An 18,850-nucleotide genomic window follows, 5' to 3' on the forward strand; every position below is an offset into this window, starting at 1 on the left:
ATTGATAAACATTTAGGGGTAAACAGCTTTTCACATGTTTTGATATTTGGCGTTTGCTGACTAGAATTGAAGGTTACCCAATGGATACCTAACGTTTGTGTGGGCAAGATAGATCAATGGGTTGAGTGACCAATGTATACACCTGAATCTCCCCCACCCCCCGTCCTACTGAACCCTTCTTCCTTCCATCCACGTTCTATTGAAATTAGGGCCATAATGATTGCACATATCACAATGCGTCTAGGGCGACCCCGAAAGGAATTGGTGAAAGCAGTGGATAAAAGCCTACGAACCCATTACTCTGTGATACCCAGGAAGAAGAGAGACAATCGGTCACATTCACTGTGGGTTTACAGTATAGCATGTATACGTGCAGCAGGGACTTGTGCATACAGAGGTATGTGTGGGCCTGCCACAGAGAGTTGTCACTATATGCTTTGCTAACGCATTTTACTGGAGAATGTGATCTATTGAGTCTTGAAAATGAATGAACTAGTTGCAACGTTTGCGTTGTCCTGTCTATTTTGGTGTTGGATGGAGACATGTCTTGTCTAAAAACTGAGACTGTTTGGATGTTTGCCCAGAGTAATGTTAGTGGTTATGATTGATTTAAAACGTCCATCCATCAGTCGTTAGTTAGCCTGCTGTGCCATCTGCGAAGAATCCAGTGGAGCCATCACGGATTCCCTGGCGGTGACCTCCTCCCATGTGGCCCTGGGGAAGGCAGCCGCCACCTGATCCTGACCCTGGTCTCCCCCTTTCCCATATACACAGGAACCATTTCTGTGAGGAAGGCCCTCTAATGCCCCAAACATTCATGGCATACTGTCTGATACGTGTTCCCACTGGTGTGAGAAGTGAACCACCTTCTCCTTATTTTTATGGCCAAACACACAACCATGACACTAACTCGCACTGCTCCAACATTACACATTTTTCTTCTATGGTTCTTTATTGTAAAACCAGTAACCAGAACTATTCCAATCCCATGTGTTTTAACAATATCAATGAACTTCAACTCTTCTTCAAATACTGGGACAAGGAAGATGCAGAAGTTGGAACCATGTACCTAGAACTTAAACCACAATGAGCAGTCTAGTTTGTTTTGCTAAGACAGCTGTGCGGAGGGCATTTGAACTAAACAAGCGCACTGTTCAGGGAGGCAGGGAAGGAGAAGAGATTGGCTCCTGTTTGAGGGCTCACAAACAGTACGTATCGGTGTGGCAGAGCAGAGGAGTTTGCCATGGGACAGACGCCGGCAAGCCGGAAGAATGCCTACAGCCTCCAGATTGGAAAGCAGGTGAAAGTAGCACGCCACAGAAGCACAAAGCTGACCGCAGACGCTGTAAGAAGCTGGTGAGTCTACCAGGAAAGCAGGGGAAAGTAGCATGCCACAGAAGCACGAAGCTGACCAGAGACGCTGTAAGAAGCTGGTGAGTCTACCACGAAAGCAGGGGAACGTTGCATGCCACAGAAGCGCGAAGATGACCGGAGACGCTGTAAGAAGCTGGTGAGTCTACCAGGAAAGCAGGGGAACGTAGCATGCCACAGAAGCGCGAAGCTGACCGGAGACGCTGTAAGAAGCTGGTGAGTCTACCAGGAAAGCAGAGGAAAGTAGCACGCCACAGAACCACAAAGCTGACTGGAGACGCTGTAAGAAGCTGGTGAGTCTACCAGAAGCTAATGGGGACCCCTGGGCATTCTGGGGACCATGCCAAAAACGATTTGAACATTGTAACTTTGAGAATACAGGGAAAGTCTTATTTGAATACCAGAACGCAGAAAGACGAACCCCAATTAACTGAAATGTAAATGTGGGGCCAAACTGAAAGAAACATTGCCACATCTATATATATATATATATATATATATATATATATATATTTCTAATGCTTGTTAATCTGCTTAGAATCACATGCTGTGCATAGGTCCGACATCCAGTGGTCACTGCGGAGTATTGCATTTTGTTTTTCGTAGTCGAAAAGGGACGTCGACAAGGCGTGTCTGAAATACTATCCCTATAGTGACGTGTGTTGTACCCACAATCCCTCACGCGTCGAGGTCCCTCAGATTGTTTTTTTCCGCCCAGCTACTGGTCGCCTTTACGGGAGCTCCTCGAGAGACATTGCAGATTCCATCTCCTCGACCTTTGGTCGTTTTTTCCTGTTTAAAGATTTAATATATAGATCCCTCCCTCGACGCAGTTGTGAAGCTGTCTCCGCCGAGCAAGATCTTCGACGGAGGGGACGAGCAGAGGAGATCCTTCGGCGTTGCCGAATACGTGGCCTGGCCTCGCAGGCCAAATACAGTAGGGAGAGTGGGGTCGTGGGACATCTCTGATTCTTTTTCTGAGAATGCCTTTCCTTTTCCCCTTCCTTTCCCTTGGGGTAGTTATCACGGTTTATTGCCTCGGCTATGGAGAGGACACCCTTTAGGTTTTGCCCACTTTGTAAGGGCAAGTTTACTTGGAAGGACAAGCATTCACGGTGTAACCGCTGCTTGCCCCTCGATCACAAAGAGGAGGGTTGCTCGGCTTGTTGGCTTCTTAAGCCAAAGACTCTAAAAGACCGTATGGTCAAGAGGTGGGCGGCCTACGCTATGTCGAAGGCCGGGTCTTCACCCGCCGTTGCGACCACCGACAGTGACGAGGAACGTGATAACACGACCTCCGCTACGGAAGTCATACACCCTTCGTCATCTGTCCCCGGCCCCGACGGGCTCGGCTCACGCCCTGCTTATGGGGGATGAACACCCCGGCGACACTGACGCACACGAGACAACGCATAAACACACAACCCATAGCTCTTCTTCGTCGAAGACGAAGAAAGCATCAGCGCCCAAGGAGACGCAGGTTACACCGGCGGCCTCCTCGGACCGTTCAGGTTCGAAGCCCCTCTCGCAACCGCAGCTGCGACCAGCGACTGGGCTTTCAGCAAATAAGGGCGCCGCCCCCAAACCATCGGCCGGCGCGCACCAGCAGAGAGCGCACGCCGCCGTAGAACGATCGACACCCATAACGTCGAAACCCCAGCCCTCCGCTGACAAACGGGTCGCAGAGAGCTTGTCGAGGATCGTGGCAGCCGACGCCCAGAAGCGTACGCCGAAGGACACGTCGAGCGCTACGCAGAGGTCGAAAGACACGAAAAAGCCCAAAGACAGACAGGGACTACCCCCTTCAGTCGGGGGGACCCCCAGCACTCCGGAAGGTTTTTCGGAGGGCGACGGGACACTTTCCTCGACGTTATGGGAGAGGTCGAGCCGTTTTCAGCTAGATGACACTAATTTTCCCCCGCTAGACCGCTCAGGGGTACCCCATGAAACCATGGAAAGGCTCCATCTCTGCATGGAGAGAATGGAGAGGTTTATGAACACCCAGAACCCTCCCACTCCCAAGAGAACAAGAGAAGGACCTCAGGAGGACCCCAGGGCCAAATACCCGAGGCAGGACACAGCCTTAGACTTCCATAATGTGTATGACCTCACGGGTGAGGAATACTTAGAAGAGGAGGATGATTTTGTGGACAATGAAGAGGGACAGAACCAAGAGGAAGGTCTGGAAGACAGCCCAGACATGGTAGGAGAAGGCTTCGGAGAAAATCCAGAAGAAGGACCTTCTCATCCCTGGCAATCCCCATCAGTATATTCGGACACTGATGTCCTGAACCTAAATCCTCCTGACAATTCACCTGTTAGAAACACGTCTCCCATTGACGATCAGCCCACATTCAATGCCCTGTTGCGCAGAGCAGCAGCACATTTCGAACTGGACACTGGGGAGATCTCTCCGGAAATAGACTTTGTGGAAAGAGTAATTAAGGAGAAACCCCCAGTCAGCCAGACCATTCCCCTCCTCGCTTCAGTGAAGAGAAGAATCATCCCTTCGCTATCCACACCCGCACTAATCAGAGGAGTTAATCCAAGGATTGAAAAACTTTTCACTCCTTCACCCTCAGACCCGCTGTACATCAGGGGACATTCCATTCCGGATTCCCTTGTAGTAACGAATACAAGGAAGAGGGCAGGGGTGCCGCTGTCCACCAGTGAGGCACCACCTGACAAGGAGGGCAAGAGGTTATATGCCCTTGCTAAAAGAGTCACATCCTCGGCTGCCTTTTCGGCAAGAATTGCGAACAACAATTCTTTGCTAGCTAGCTACGCGGACGCGCAGTGGGCCAAACTGCGCAAGGACGCCGAAGAAGCGCCGGAACCACTACGTACACGCCTGCTATCTACTATTGGCGGAGGAACCCAGGTCAACCAGAGTATTGTAAAGAACTCTCTGGATGCTGCTGAGACAGCGGGACGTTCCCTGGTTCAGGGAATACTCCTAAAACGCCATGTATGGCTGCGCAACTCGGGGTTCAAACCGGAGACACAGGCGTCTTTAATAAATAAACCTGTTGAAGACTCAAACCTCTTCGGGAAAGCGGTGGATGAGGCTCTGGAAATGGCTAAAAAAGAGTTTGATACTATCAAAACTCTTGACCAGATCTCTAAGCCCACTACCAGACGCGGCTATGAAAACAAACGCTTTTTTCGTGGCCAACGCCAACAGCAGAGTCAGCAGCAACAGTACCCTGCCACCAGTTACCAGGCCAATAGTGGGCAGTACAGCCAAAGTGGCCAGCGCAGGGGCAAAGGGAGAGGTCGGGGGGTCCACCCCCAGAGGCTCCCAAGCCCCCAACAACACCAAGTGACGCGAAGATTCGCGTCCCCTCCCATGCAACACCGGTCGGGGGCCGGATAACATCCTTTCTTCCAGCATGGGAGGGAATAACGTCAGACCGCTGGGTACTTTCCACCATAGCTCACGGATACTGCATCGAATTCAACAGTTCCCCAACATACAGACCCCCGAGGGGACGACGCATGACACCGGAACACCTTGCTATCCTTCTCCAAGAAGTACAACAGCTGCTGGAAAAAGGAGCCATAGAGGTCGTGCCTCTATCTCAGGTAACGGAAGGTATTTATTCAGTGTACTTCCTTGTACCCAAAAAGGATCTAACCATGCGCCCTGTATTAGATCTGCGCCCAGCGAACAAGTTTATCAAACCCCAGAAGTTTCGTATGGTGACCTTACAGGAAGTGATCCCACTGCTAAATCAGGGAGATTACATGACAACATTGGACATGAAAGATGCATACTTTCATATTTTAATGTTGCCAGCGCACAGAAGATACCTCAGGTTCATGATAGAGGGCAAACACTACCAGTTCAGAGTGCTACCCTTCGGCATAGCATCAGCACCAAGGGTATTCACGAAAGTAAGGGCAGTGGCAGCGGCCCACCTGCGCAGGTTGTCCATCCCGGTTTACCCTTACCTCGACGACTGGCTCATAACAGGGGATTCTTACGAAACATGCTTCTCCAATACCCAAAAGACGGTAGACCTTTTATTCCAGTTGGGCTTCTCCATCAACGAAAAGAAGTCCAGCTTAGACCCCAGCCAAGTCAAACAATTCCTAGGGGCTCTAATTCAAACAAAGGACGGCCTCGTCTTCCCCTCCAACGAGAGGGTCCAAAACATGCTGTTTCAGATCCCTCAATATGTGACCGGTCGAGAGGTGGCGGTACGCAAAGCAATGCGCTTGCTAGGCATGATGGCGTCGTTTATTTATTTGGTACCTCTCGCGCGCCTGCGCATGCGCCCTATGCAAGAGTGGCTCAACAGCCAGTGGTGTCAGGCCAGCGGATTATGGGACGATCCAGTGGTGGTCTCGCAGGCCTTGGTTCTCTCGCTACGATGGTGGACGAAGGAAAACCTGGAAAAAGGGAAACCCTTTGCCACACCCGCATTCCTAACAGGATGGGGGGCTCACCTATCCCATCAGACTGCTCACGGAGTGTGGACTCCGAACGTAGCATCCAAAGACATAAATCTACTGGAGCTACTAGCTGTGTTCAAGGCGCTAAAAGCCTTCCAGGAACACCTACAAGGCAAAACTGTGTTGGTCCTTACAGACAGCACCACAGCCATGTACTACATCAACAAGCAGGGGGGCACCCACTCTCCAGGGCTGTCCAAACTGGCCCAGAATATATGGAAGTGGGCTCTCAAAAAAAACATGTTCCTACTGTCAGAACATGTACCAGAGGAACTCAATCTGCTGGCAGACAAACTCAGCAGAGATTTCCCCCTGCCCGAAGAGTACGAATGGCGACTGCACGAAGACATCGTCTTCACACAATGGGGATTCCCAGAAATAGACCTATTCGCAACCCTGGAGAACTCACAATGCCTACGTTACGCCTCCAGGTACCCTCAGAACCAATCCAAGGGGAACGGTCTGTCGATGCAATGGTCAGGGAAATTTGTTTACGCTTTTCCCCCCGACTCCCCTTCTCAACAAGGTGGTGCACAAGATGCACCAGGAACAAGTAACCATGATACTGGTGGCCCCAATGTGGGCCTGACAGCCATGGTTCGCTCACTTGATGGAGATGTCTCTATCTCCCCCAGTGAAACTCCCCTGCCCGTACAACATGCTGTCACAAGACAAGGGCAGGACTCTGCATCCATGCCCCCAGAACATGAACTTAGCAGCTTGGCTCCTGAGATCATAGAACTCGGACATCTACTGCTCCCGCAGAGATGTATGGACATTCTCAGGGAAGCCAGAAAACCTAACACTCGCCACTGCTACTCTAGCAAGTGGAGGAGATTTGTCATCTGGTGCAGAGGGAAAGGCATCAACCCAATTGACTGCTCTCCCACACATATTGTTCTATACCTGACCCACTTATTGGATTCAGGTCTAGTGTTCAATTCCATTAAAGTCCATCTAGCGGCACTTTCTGCATACACCACTTCCCAACTAAAAGTGTCGTGGTGGAAGATCCCTGTTATAAAGGCCTTCATGGAGGGAATAAAGAGAATACACCCCCCGATAGCTGACCCAGCTCCCGGATGGGACCTTAACCTGGTACTTACCAGACTCATGGGCTCACCTTTCGAACCCATGCACAAAGCATCTCTTAAAGACCTCACTCTTAAGACTGCTTTTTTAATAGCTATCACCTCCATCAGGAGGGTAAGTGAACTACAGGCTCTTTCTGTTCTAGACCCCTTCGTTACAGTTCACAGAGATAAGGTGGTTCTACGCACACACCCAAGGTTTGCTCCGAAGTTCATATCGGAATTCCACGTAAACCAATCTACAGAACTGCCAACGTTCTTTCAAAATCCTTACAACTTGGGAGAAAAAACTCTGCACACACTAGATGTGCGCAGAGCGGTCATGTTCTACATGGAAAGAACCAGACCACTGAGGAAGACTAATCAGTTCTTCGTCTCGGTGGCAGCAGGAAGAGAAGGGGATGCAGTTTCAAAGTCCACTATTTCTAGATGGATTGTTCAATGCATCACTCTCTGCTATACTCTTGCTAAGAGAGAACTGCCCTTTAAGCCAAGAGCACACTCTACTCGAGGCACGGGGGCATCCATAGCATTCATTGCAAATGTTCCCCTTGAGTCCATCTGCAAAGCGGCTACCTGGAGTTCTGTGCACACCTTTACAAAACACTACTGTCTAGATGCACACTCGAGATCTGACTCCCAGGTGGGTCAGGCAGTATTAAGACATCTTTTCTCTACTGTTCCTTCTCATAACCCACCGCCAACTCCTGGTACTTCTCGCTAGTCTATGCACAGCATGTGATTCTAAGCAGATTAACAAACATCAGAAGACAATGCATTACTTACCGTAAAAGCATTTCTGATGATTGTATCTGCTTAGATTCACATGCGCCCACCCTTCCTCCCCGCTCGGATGGAAGGAACATATAAAAGGAAGTCTATCTCTCTTTTTTCTGTACTCACTCACGTCTAGAAGGCTCCCTCAGGGCAGAAAAATACAAACAGAGGGACCTCGACGCGTGAGGGATTGTGGGTACAACACACGTCACTATAGGGATAGTATTTCAGACACGCCTTGTCGATGTCCCTTTTCGACTACGAAAAACAAAATGCAATACTCCGCGGTGACCACTGGATGTCGGACCTATGCACAGCATGTGAATCTAAGCAGATACAATCATCAGAAATGCTTTTACGGTAAGTAATGCATTGTCATATTTCTGAGGCTTGTGGAATCTGCTTAGATCACATGCTGTGCATAGGCCGACATCTAGTGGAAGCTGCGGAGTATTACAGTTTGTTTTTCGAAACTCGAAAATGGGCGTCGACACAGGGCGTGCCAGTAATACTATCCCTAGTGTGACGTCCACTGTACCCAAGATCCCTCACGCGTCTATGATCCTCAGATTGTTTTTTTCCGCCATACTGGTCGGAAGCATTTTGCGGAGTCCCTTGGCCTTAGCCATACTTTTGCTAAAATTTAAAATAATAATCTATTGACATCCTTCCCCACCCCAACGTCGATCTTCGACACTCGACGCCGGCTGGAGAAGAAATCGACCGTCGGCTGCTGCACGACGGATTTGGGCCTCGGAAGGCCGCTGGCCTCGGCCCGGGCCTGGTAGGCCGCTGGCCCTGGCCCTGCAAGTAGGGAGAGTGGGGGGTGGTACATACTCTACACTCTATATAGGTACACCTTATACATTTCCTACACTTAACAGCCCGCTGCCTCAAGGTGCGTATGGAGGGTACCCCTTTTCAATTCTGCCCCAAGTGCAATCGCAAATACCCTTGGGTCGACAGGCACGCCACGTGCAATCTCTGCTTGCCGAGGGACCACCCCGAAGCCAACTGCAGAGCGTGTAGTAGGTTTAAACCTAAGACACTTAAGGACCGTTCGACGAAGCGTTGGGCCCACCACGCCAGGCAGGCGGCCATGGCAGCGGAGGGCGCCTTTAGCGATGGCAGCGACGCCGTACTTTCGGACGGCGAGGGCATTACGGCGTCGGAAGACAGCCAAGCGCAGGTCCCGGACCTCGGAAGGTCGTCCGGCAGGGCGGCTATGGGGAAGACCCCCGGTGACACAAGCGCTTCACATACTACACACACTAAACACACTAAGTCCAACCGAGACTCGACGACGTCGAGCTCTCGGAAAGAGGCACAGATAGAACGGTCCGATTCGGTGTCCTCTGGGCGCTCTCGATCAAGATCGCCGCATGACTCCAGGCAATCATCCACTCTTGCCAAGAGTGCCTCGCTCCCTAGGCTAACAGAAGTTCGATTGTCGGAAGACGAAGACGACTTCCACCCCCAGGCCGCGCTCCAGGAGTCGGAGCCCGCAATTAAAGCCAGCGAGGCCCCACGCTCGAAGGACAGGGACACCTCTCCTGATCCTCGACGCCAGGCGTCGAAAAACTCCAGAGCCACTAAGGGACAGGGAAAACATTTTTCTACGCACGGGGAGGGGGGAAAACAGCACAAGAAACTACCTGTACTTTCTTCCACACCTGTGAAACACTCCACCCCCCCTAAACAGACAGACAAGCCCAGGTCTGCTGATGGGTCCACAACCAGCAAAGCAACTCAAGATAAATCCCATAGACTTGCTGAGATAGTCATTCCCAGTTCCAAAAAATGGTCCAGTGAAGACATAGGGTCATGTCAAGAATGTCTTCTTTGGCTGATTTTTATGATAAAAATCCAGAACATTTCCTCTCGTATGATCCACAAGGGGCCACACCCTCAGGCTCTACTGATCCTATCCCCCGAGTAAGAAGGCCCGGTTTGAAACCCCGATGAGGTCTGAACCCTTCGAGGTACAAACTTACGCAACACCATACTCACGGTATCAAGGAGAGGCTTCCTTTTGTGGAGACCAAGAATTTGGTATGATAGAAGAGCAAACCGTTACGGGCTACTATGGGGATGATGAGGACCAGGAAGAAGAAGAGGATGACCCGGAAACATACAGAGTAGATTCCCCGGTAGAGAACGAAGCCCCGGTTACCGACTCCCCGGTCGATAACCAACCCCTCCTAAATGAGGTTCTCGCTCGCGCAGCAGAACATTTCCACATTGACACCCACGGTGTACAGGAGGAAAGGGACTTCGCAGAAGAGTTAGTGGGAGAAAGGAGGCCTGTTGCCCAGACCATCCCTATCCTTAAATCCATTCAGCGGAGAATAGATCCGTCCCTGGTGAACCCAAACCTCACCAGAGCAGTCAATCCCAGGGTTGAAAAACTTTTCAGGGCGGCATAGTCTGACCCTCTCTATATAAGAGGACATCTGAAGCCAGACTCCCTAGTTGTCACCAACACTCGTAAGAGGGCTGGGACACCCTTGTCTTCGTCAGAAGCTCCTCCCGACAAGGAGAGCAAAAAACTATACGGTTTCGGCAGGAAGGTAGCCTCAACGTCCGCCTATCAAGCAAGGATTGCTAACTCCACCACCCTGTTGGCCAGCTACAACTGCCATCAGTGGGAAGAAGTCGCGGCTCTCATAGCCTCTGCTCCTGAACCGTTAAAGGGACAATTAGCTCGGATTTCCGCAGAGGGTAGAGCCGTGTCTGGTTGCATTTTGAAAGCAACCTTCGACGCCACGGACAACGCAGGCAGATTGATAGCAGAAGGTACTGTTATCAAGAGACATGCGTGGTTACGGCAGTCTGGTTTTAAGGCAGAAACACAGGCATCATTGTTGGACAAACCGGTGGAAGCCGATCTGTTGTTTGGAAAGGCGGTCGAAGACGCACTGAAAAATGCAAGGGACGAATACGAGACACTCAAGTCCCTTGGCCAGTTAACCAATAAACCCCCTAACCAGAGAGGGAATAGTAATTTTCGTCGCCCATGCGGCCAAAATTCCCAGAGAGGATCTAACTATTCCCAGAGCAGGGTACACAGTGGAACAACAACCAACAGTCTACCCAGGGTTACGGCAGAGGTAATAGGAGAGGTTGTGGTAAAGGCAGAGGCAGCCCCAGCAAGGGAGGCGGCACGCCTTCACCAAAGCAGTGACGCTCAGTTCAGGGTCCCTTCTCACGCAGCCCCAGTAGGGGGACGCATTTCAAACTTCACCCAGGCTTGGGAAGGGATCACATCAGACAGATGGGTGCTGCCAACAGTATCCACAGGATATTGTATAGAGCTACTGCAGCGTCCCGGAACCATCCTCCACGACAAAGAGTACACTCCTTAGAACATCAGAAGATTCTCCTCTAGGAGATCGCCATTCTTCTACAAAAGGACGCGATAGAACTCGTCCCGGGACACCAGGTAAACAAGGGTATTTATTCAACTTACTTCCTTGTGCCAAAGAAAGACTTGACAATGCGCCCAGCATTGGATTTACGGCCTGCCAACAAGTATGTCAAGCCCCAAAAATTTCGTATGACCACGCTACAAGAAGTAATCCCCCTCCTAGAAAAGGGGGATTACATGGCAACCTTGGATATGAAAGATGCTTATTTTCATATTTTCATGTTCCCAGCGCACAGAAAGTACTTGCACTTCAATGTGGACAGTCGCCACTACCAATTCAAGGTACTGCCCTTCGGGATAGCTTCAGCACCAAGGGTATTCACCAAGGTACTGGCGGTGGTGGCTGCACACCTACGCAGGGAGGCAATCCCAGTGTACCCTTATCTGGACGACTGGCTCATAACGGGGGAAACCCCAGGAATTTGCAGGACAAACATTCAAAGGACTATCGACCTCCTACACGAGTTAGGCTTCTCAATCAACGAGAAGAAGTCAAGCCTGGTGCCAAGCACCTCAAAACAATTCCTAGGAGCAATCCTGGATACCCAGGAGGGGTTGACCTTTCCTTCAGAAGAAAGAATTCGGAATATACTACTGCAAATTCCGCATTATCAGTCTGGTCAACAAATAACGGTACGCAAAGCAATGCGTTTACTGGGCATGATGGCGTCATGCATTTACCTGGTTCCCCACGCGCGCCTGCGCATGCGTCCCATGCAGGAATGGTTGGCGAAACAGTGGTCTCAGGCAAGTGGTCAGTGGGACGATCTAGTGGTCATTTCGCCAACACTGGTACAAAGCCTTCACTGGTGGACAAGAAAGAATCTCGCACAGGGGAAACCCTTTTACGATCCCGAAGTACAGGCAGTAGTCACTACAGATGCATGTCTGACGGGATGGGGAGCTCACCATCTCCACCACACAGCTCAGGGTCTCTGGTCTCACTCAGTGGCCAAGAACCACATCAACCTGCTAGAGCTTCTGGCAGTATTCAGAGCGCTTCAGGCATTCGAGCCCCATCTACTAAACCTGTCAGTGCAAATCCGGACGGACAGCACTACAGCCATGTTCTACCTGAACAAGCAAGGAGGGACTCGCTCGCCAAATCTGTCCAAGCTTGCCCAGAAAATCTGGATATGGGCACTCAGACGGAACATCTTCCTGTCATCACAACATGTTCCAGGGGAGCTCAATTCCCTAGCGGATGCTCTGAGCAGAGACTCCCTCCCAGAGGAACACGAATGGGTTCTTCACAGAGAGGTTGTAGAAGATCTCTTCTCTCAGTGGGGTTTCCCCACTATAGACTTATTCGCCACAAGCGAAAACAGACAATGCCCAGGATTTGCATCCAGGTTCCCCCAACCAGACTCCCAGGGGAACGCCCTGTGGATGAACTGGTCAGGGATGTTTGCGTACGCTTTTCCACCAACTCCTCTCATCAGGAAAGTGGTGAACAAGATGAACAGGGAATCGATGACGCTCGTCCTAGTTGCTCCCATGTGGGCAAGACAACCGTGGTTCCCACACCTACGCAGGATGGCGGTGTGCGAGCCCATCAAACTTCCAGCCTGGTACAACCTACTGTCCCAGCACCAAGGTCAAACAGTGCACCAGCAACCCAACCCAATGAACCTGGCAGCATGGCTCCTGGGGTCATAGAGTTTGGACACCTCAATTTGCCACAGAGGTGTATGGACATCCTAAAGGAATCTAGGAAACCAAACACAAGGCACTGTTACTTTGACAAGTGGAAGAGGTTCGTTATCTGGTGCCAGAGTAGACAAATCAACCCAGTTGATTGCACTCCTTCCACTATTGTTACATACATGCTCCACCTGCTAGATGCAGGATTGGTTTTTAACTCACTGAAAGTACACCTGGCAGCCCTCTCTGCTTACACCACTTCCCATTGCAAGGTGTCGTGGTGGAAAGTACCAGTAGTTAAAGCCTTCATGGAAGGAGTAAAGAGACTTCACCCTCCTATTTCAAACCCACCACCAGGGTGGGACCTTAATGTGGTGCTAGCCAAGCTCATGGGCCCCCCTTTCGAACCCATACATAAAAGCTGTCTCAAACACCTGACTTATAAAACGGCCTTCTTAGTAGCTATTACTTCTATAAGAAGGGTCAGTGAAATTCAGGCTCTGTCAGTGCAGGATCCCTTCTTTACTATCCATAAAGACAAACTGGTTTTACGCACACACTCTAGGTTCTCACCTAAATTTATATCAAAATTCCATGTAAACCAGTCCATCGAGGTTCCGGCTTTCTTCCAGAACCCGCAAAGTTCGGCTGAGGTGAAACTACACACCCTAGATGTGCGTAGGGCGGTCCTCTACTATGTAAATAAAACAAGACCGCTAAGGAAAACAGATCAACTGTTTGTCTCCGTAGCTACAGGCAGAGAGGGGGATCGCGTCTCTAAAGGTGCCATCTCGAAGTGGATTATTAACTAACTGTATCCAGCTGTGTTACTCACTCTCTGAAAAGACTCTGCCTTTTACGCCAAGGGCCCACTCTACTAGAGGCATTGGGGCCACTCTGGCTTTCATTGCAAATGTACCCCTTGACACCATTTGCAAAGCAGCTACTTGGAGCTCTATTCACACTTTTACTCAGCATTACTGCATTGACACCCATTCCAAGGCAGATACACAAGTGGGACAAGCGGTTCTAAGACACTTATTTGCTCATGACCCTTCTCACATCCCACCTCCTTCTTCTGGTACTGCTCGCTAATCTATGCACAGCATGTGATCTAAGCAGATTCCACAAGCCTCAGAAGGGATACATTACTCACCGTAATCGTATTTCTGATGCTTGTATCTGCTTAGATTCACATGCGACCCACCCTTCCTCCCCTCCGAGAGAAGGCGCATGATTGCTTGTAGTCTTACGTTTCTGTCTATCTGCTTGGATTATCTGTACTCACGCTACTCCTCATGCTACCTCATGTCGGAAAAAATACAATCTGAGGATCATAGACGCGTGAGGGATCTTGGGTACAGTGGACGTCACACTAGGGATAGTATTACTGGCACGCCCTGTGTCGACGCCCATTTTCGAGTTTCGAAAAACAAACTGTAATACTCCGCAGCTTCCACTAGATGTCGGCCTATGCACAGCATGTGAATCCTAAGCAGATACAAGCATCAGAAATACGATTACGGTGAGTAATGTATCCCATATATATATCAACCCGAGGGCAATAGCTACAATATTGACACCAGGCGAATTAAATGTATATGAGAAATCCTGACAAGAAATATAGCATGCAGTTCATATAGATATAAAGACCAGGCAGAGTATACAAGGCAAGTGGAGTTGCATGAGAGAGACCAGGCAGAAGAGCACACCAGGCACGTGGCATTGCATGAGGAAACCTGGCAGGGGAGTAAACCAGGTAATCTGCAAGCACCAAGAAATGACAAAAAAAAACATTGCTACCCAGACCACACAGAACGTTCCAGTAAAGGAAAGATTGGTGTGTGCTTGTTGAATCCTGCAAAGTATGATGTTAAATATATTGCTATTCAGACCACAGAGGAAATTGCATTAAAGAAAGACTGTTAAAGACATGGTTGCCTGAACTGGAATCTTATGAACTAAACAAGATCTCGAGGAACTGTTTACACAAGTGACTATTTTCCATATAACTGAGAATCCATGGGAAGGGATTCGCCCTCTGGAACCAAAGGCTTCGGCCTGGAGAACATTTTTGTTGGAATTATACTTATTTTGGTTGTGAACACTTATCAGCTGAAGATATTTTCCCTCACACATTGTCATTTGTTTATAGTGGGAGGGTCGGGATAGGGCGTTTTGGACACACAAGGACAGTTTTTCAGTTGTTGATTCGGACAGATCCTTAGTTTTGGTTTATGGGCACGGAAACCCCCTCTTTAGCTTGGGGATAGAGAGGCATTTTCACAACCCTTTTTCTTTTAATAAATATCTTTTTGTGAAAACATGACATCCTTGTGTCCGGCTCTGATTTCTGACCCGTTGCACATCACAGAAGTGACAAAACCATATGCAAAATAGGCCTGGGGGAAATCCAGTCCAAACTGTAGTTTGGGTTTTCTGTACCAGGAACCTAGCTATGAGGCAACGGATCACTGTACAGGTTATTTGAGATTAAGATGTCGGTGGAACGGAAGATGACACATTGTAGTAGCTTAGCTGTCCCATACTACAGGGCTGGGGTATACCTAGGAGTAGCGGGTCCAAAGTGACCACTAGGTATTCCCAGAAGTGCAGGGTCTTCTATTCCTTTTTGAATTGCAGGAGTGATCCCGATTGCATCTAGGACCGTGTTCCAGTAGTTAGGGGGCATAGTAAGAGAATCCCCATTTCTTGGTTTTCTCTTTGTGTGCCAGTTTTGTCTCAAGCCTCGCAGCTGCATGTCTCATACTTTCTGTACTGTACTGCCTTTTAATCCGAGTGAGTGTTGGTGTGATGCTGCGGAACTGTATATGCATGACACTTTGGTGTGCTCTGACAGTTGGTGACAGAGCAGTGGATACCCAAGAGGGGCGGCACAATAACAGGTTGCTATGAGGCGACCCAGCGTTTGGTGGTGCATGGAAGTACATGATTTCTGGTTATCTGGAACTGCAATAAAGCTACTTTTGTAGTGCTTCCTGGCAGTCTCTTTACGCCAACTGTATGCACACAGTGTTATCTTAGAATGTGTGAATAACATGAGAAATGCATCTAGATGTGTAAAGGGAGACTGCATGCATCTTTGTGCCAATGTGGGTGCGAACGCACTTCTGGAAATGCCCTCTCTGGACCCAAATGATCGAGAAGCTACAGCTGGAGTTCTGATCTTGGCTGTGAAGCTCCTGGAGCGAGTAGTGCTGATGCAGCTGCAGTCATACATAAAAGAGCACAATATTGGACTCTTTGTAAGCTGGCTTTCATTCAGGTAGAGTCGGAGACTCTGTTTTGACTGTGGTTTACTTTAGTCCGACATATATGATGTGTTGGGAGGATTCCTGTGCTTCTTCACAGCCTTTGACATTGGGCACCATCCATGCTGCACTCCAGAGTGAGGAAGACGGGTGTCAGGAGAGTGGCCATAACTTGGATGGAACCATGTCTCTCTCACTGACAGCAAAGAATTCCATGCCCCCTCTCATCAGAACTGTAACATCACACAGGACTCTGCGGCAGCGCTATTAGTAGTTGGTGTTTACTCACTCCCTCTCTCGGACCTGATCCAATATCATGGGTTTGGATTCTTCAATTTCGTAAATGATACTCTTACACTGGAAATGCCCTCTTCTGCTTCAATCTGAAGGTCAGGGAATCCTTCAGTAACTGCACCTTTTTTGTCTGAGATGACTGGATGTTTAAATATTTCCTCAAACCAAATCCAACTAAAACAAATTATAATTGTAGTTGTAATCAAATCAACTACTAAATTGCTTTGGACGTAAACAAGGAATTTTAAAATTACATAACTAACTTTGCTGGGCAGTTTTTTAATTGCTATAAAATAAATATAGAGTCATAGGGTTTTAGATATGGTGGCCTATGGAAAGTTACAGTCATGCTGGACAAAACCATTTGATGTTCGCTCTATGGGCAGCCTGCATGCTGGAGCGATTCAAAAGTCTGAGTTAGTGGATTTGCCTATCTTGGCTGGTGTTTACCCAAAACAAACCGTTAGGCCCAGCCCAGGAAACTCCCCTTTTTATCTTCCTGTGGAGGCTTGGCACCTCTCTAGAGGACAGGAAATCTCCCCAGGGGGTTAGCTGATGAGCAGTGCTCCCAAGGCAAGCCCTTGCAGTACAATGGACAGCTTCCACCAGGGTGTTTATAACTGGAGTCTATTTGAAGTAGAGCTGACAACGCGTGGGTGGGGTCTGTGGCTCCGGATGGAAATGTCCAGCAAGGGAAGGGTTCCATCATCTTATTATTCCTCAGGCCTCCTTGCTTCCTGCAGACCAGGAACTCGGCGTATGACATAATCGGGCAGAAAACTGCACACAGCATCCATGATTAGGGCACTTACATAAGGCTAGAAGGGAAACAAGATGTGGCAGACTGCCTATTTATGGTAGTGAGTCAACTCCCTTAGTGAAATCATCTTTATACTTCAGAAGAAGTATTTCATTTGAACTTTATTAGTTATCAGTCACATCAAAGACTCCTTCCATTTGGCCAAAGGTAAGGGGCTAGCACTACCCATCCCCTCCAAGGAACCATTTGGAGTGACCTGCTGTTTGGACCAAGGACTGCCTGCTGAGACACTGGAATATGCCCACTGGAAGTGGCAGCCCTGCAAGTGCTCTCTTCAAACATTCTTGTCTGAGAAGGACAGAGGAAGGACTCCACTTATCCTCTGAGACCATCAGCAGGGTCTTGCAGCACACCAAGGGACTATTGTTGTACTAGGTCGGCCTGCTGCAGAGACCACTGGTAAAGGACTCTGCCCACTGGCAGAGGCAGCCCTATAAATGCACTGTGGCAACCTTCCTGGCGTGCAAAGGTAGAAGGACGCACCTTATCCTAAGAACCTGGACTGGGTCTTGCAGCAACCCAGGGACAGAGGAACGGTTCTGTCGCTGTTTCCCAACTCGCACCACTTGTGAGCCATGACCACCCGAACATTGCACGCTTGCCCCAAGAGTCTTTGTTTCATTGTCCCTTGTTGAATCACATGGCATGTTGGACTCAACCTACTCACCAACCAGCTGCCTCAGAAAGCTCCCAGACCCAAGCCCAAAGAACAAGACTAAAATGTATTTAGTGGATTTGTCCTCTTGGCCTGGTATTAAGGGCCCTATTGACACTGAAGCCCCTGCTCGTTACCTTTCTAAAATACCTATATTTTGGACTGAACATTTCAACAAAGACTATTGCCTGTCTTCCGTTGCAGAGTGACTCCTTCAAAGGTGTGGGTTACTAGTGGTTTTAGTAGTTTGTGTGCATTTTTATTTGATTAACGTTTTGTATTTTTTATAGAATCTTGACTGGGTATTGCTTTTATTTTGGTAGTAATGTACTAGGGATGTTTTGGATGTTTCCATGTTGGCTCACATCGCTATCGAGGAGTATAGCCTGCACTGAGCCCATGCTACCTTTAAAGAGGTGAAGGAGTTGCATCATCATGTTTTGCCTGTTTCACCGCTGATTGAGATCACTGATGTTTTAGCAGTATTGCACGGCTGAGTTTCGTTCACTACTCGCCCCTGTACTCCTACAGAGCAGTTGTCATTTGGTCACACACACAGATAAAATAGTTTTGGCTTCCAGCCCTCCGTGCCTGACGATAGTCACAATTTAGGAGTGATGCCAGTGGGCTCGCCACTGGAGCCCAAATAGCACAGGTAGTAAAGACAGGCCTCTACCATCTTCACATGTCCTAGTGGCTTTGGGGTGAGGTGGGGGTGGGGTGATAGTGCAGGGTTGAGATGAGAGTGTGGTGATGGAGTGAGTCTGGGCATGGGTGGAGTGGTACAGTGAGCTGGTGAAGAGTAGTGAGTTGCTGGAGTTAGGCTGGTGGATGAGGTGAGGTTGGTGTGTGCGCGCCAAGTGAGGTGGCTGGAGTTAGTGGGGCAGGGTAAGCTGCTTGGGCAAGGGTGGAAGCGGTGCTGGTATGGTGCTGTGAAGTGAGTGTGAGGCTGGGATGAACTGACTGAGGTTACATAGGTGCTTGTGTGTAAATAAAGTGCTTTTGGTGAGGTTAGCTGGTTCAGGTGCTGACGTGAACTGG

General features: G+C 49.3%; 1 protein-coding gene across 1 annotated transcript in view; it reads right to left on the minus strand.

Moving 5' to 3' along the window:
* The window catches only part of LOC138513828 (apolipoprotein L2-like), a 172,783-nt gene that overhangs the window by 1,042 nt on the left and 152,891 nt on the right, over nucleotides 1–18,850 (minus strand). The window lies entirely within an intron of this gene.

This window comes from Ambystoma mexicanum, chromosome 12 (genome assembly GCF_040938575.1).
Source record: "Ambystoma mexicanum isolate Mex_15411 chromosome 12, UKY_AmexF1_1, whole genome shotgun sequence".
NCBI lineage: Eukaryota > Metazoa > Chordata > Amphibia > Caudata > Ambystomatidae > Ambystoma > Ambystoma mexicanum.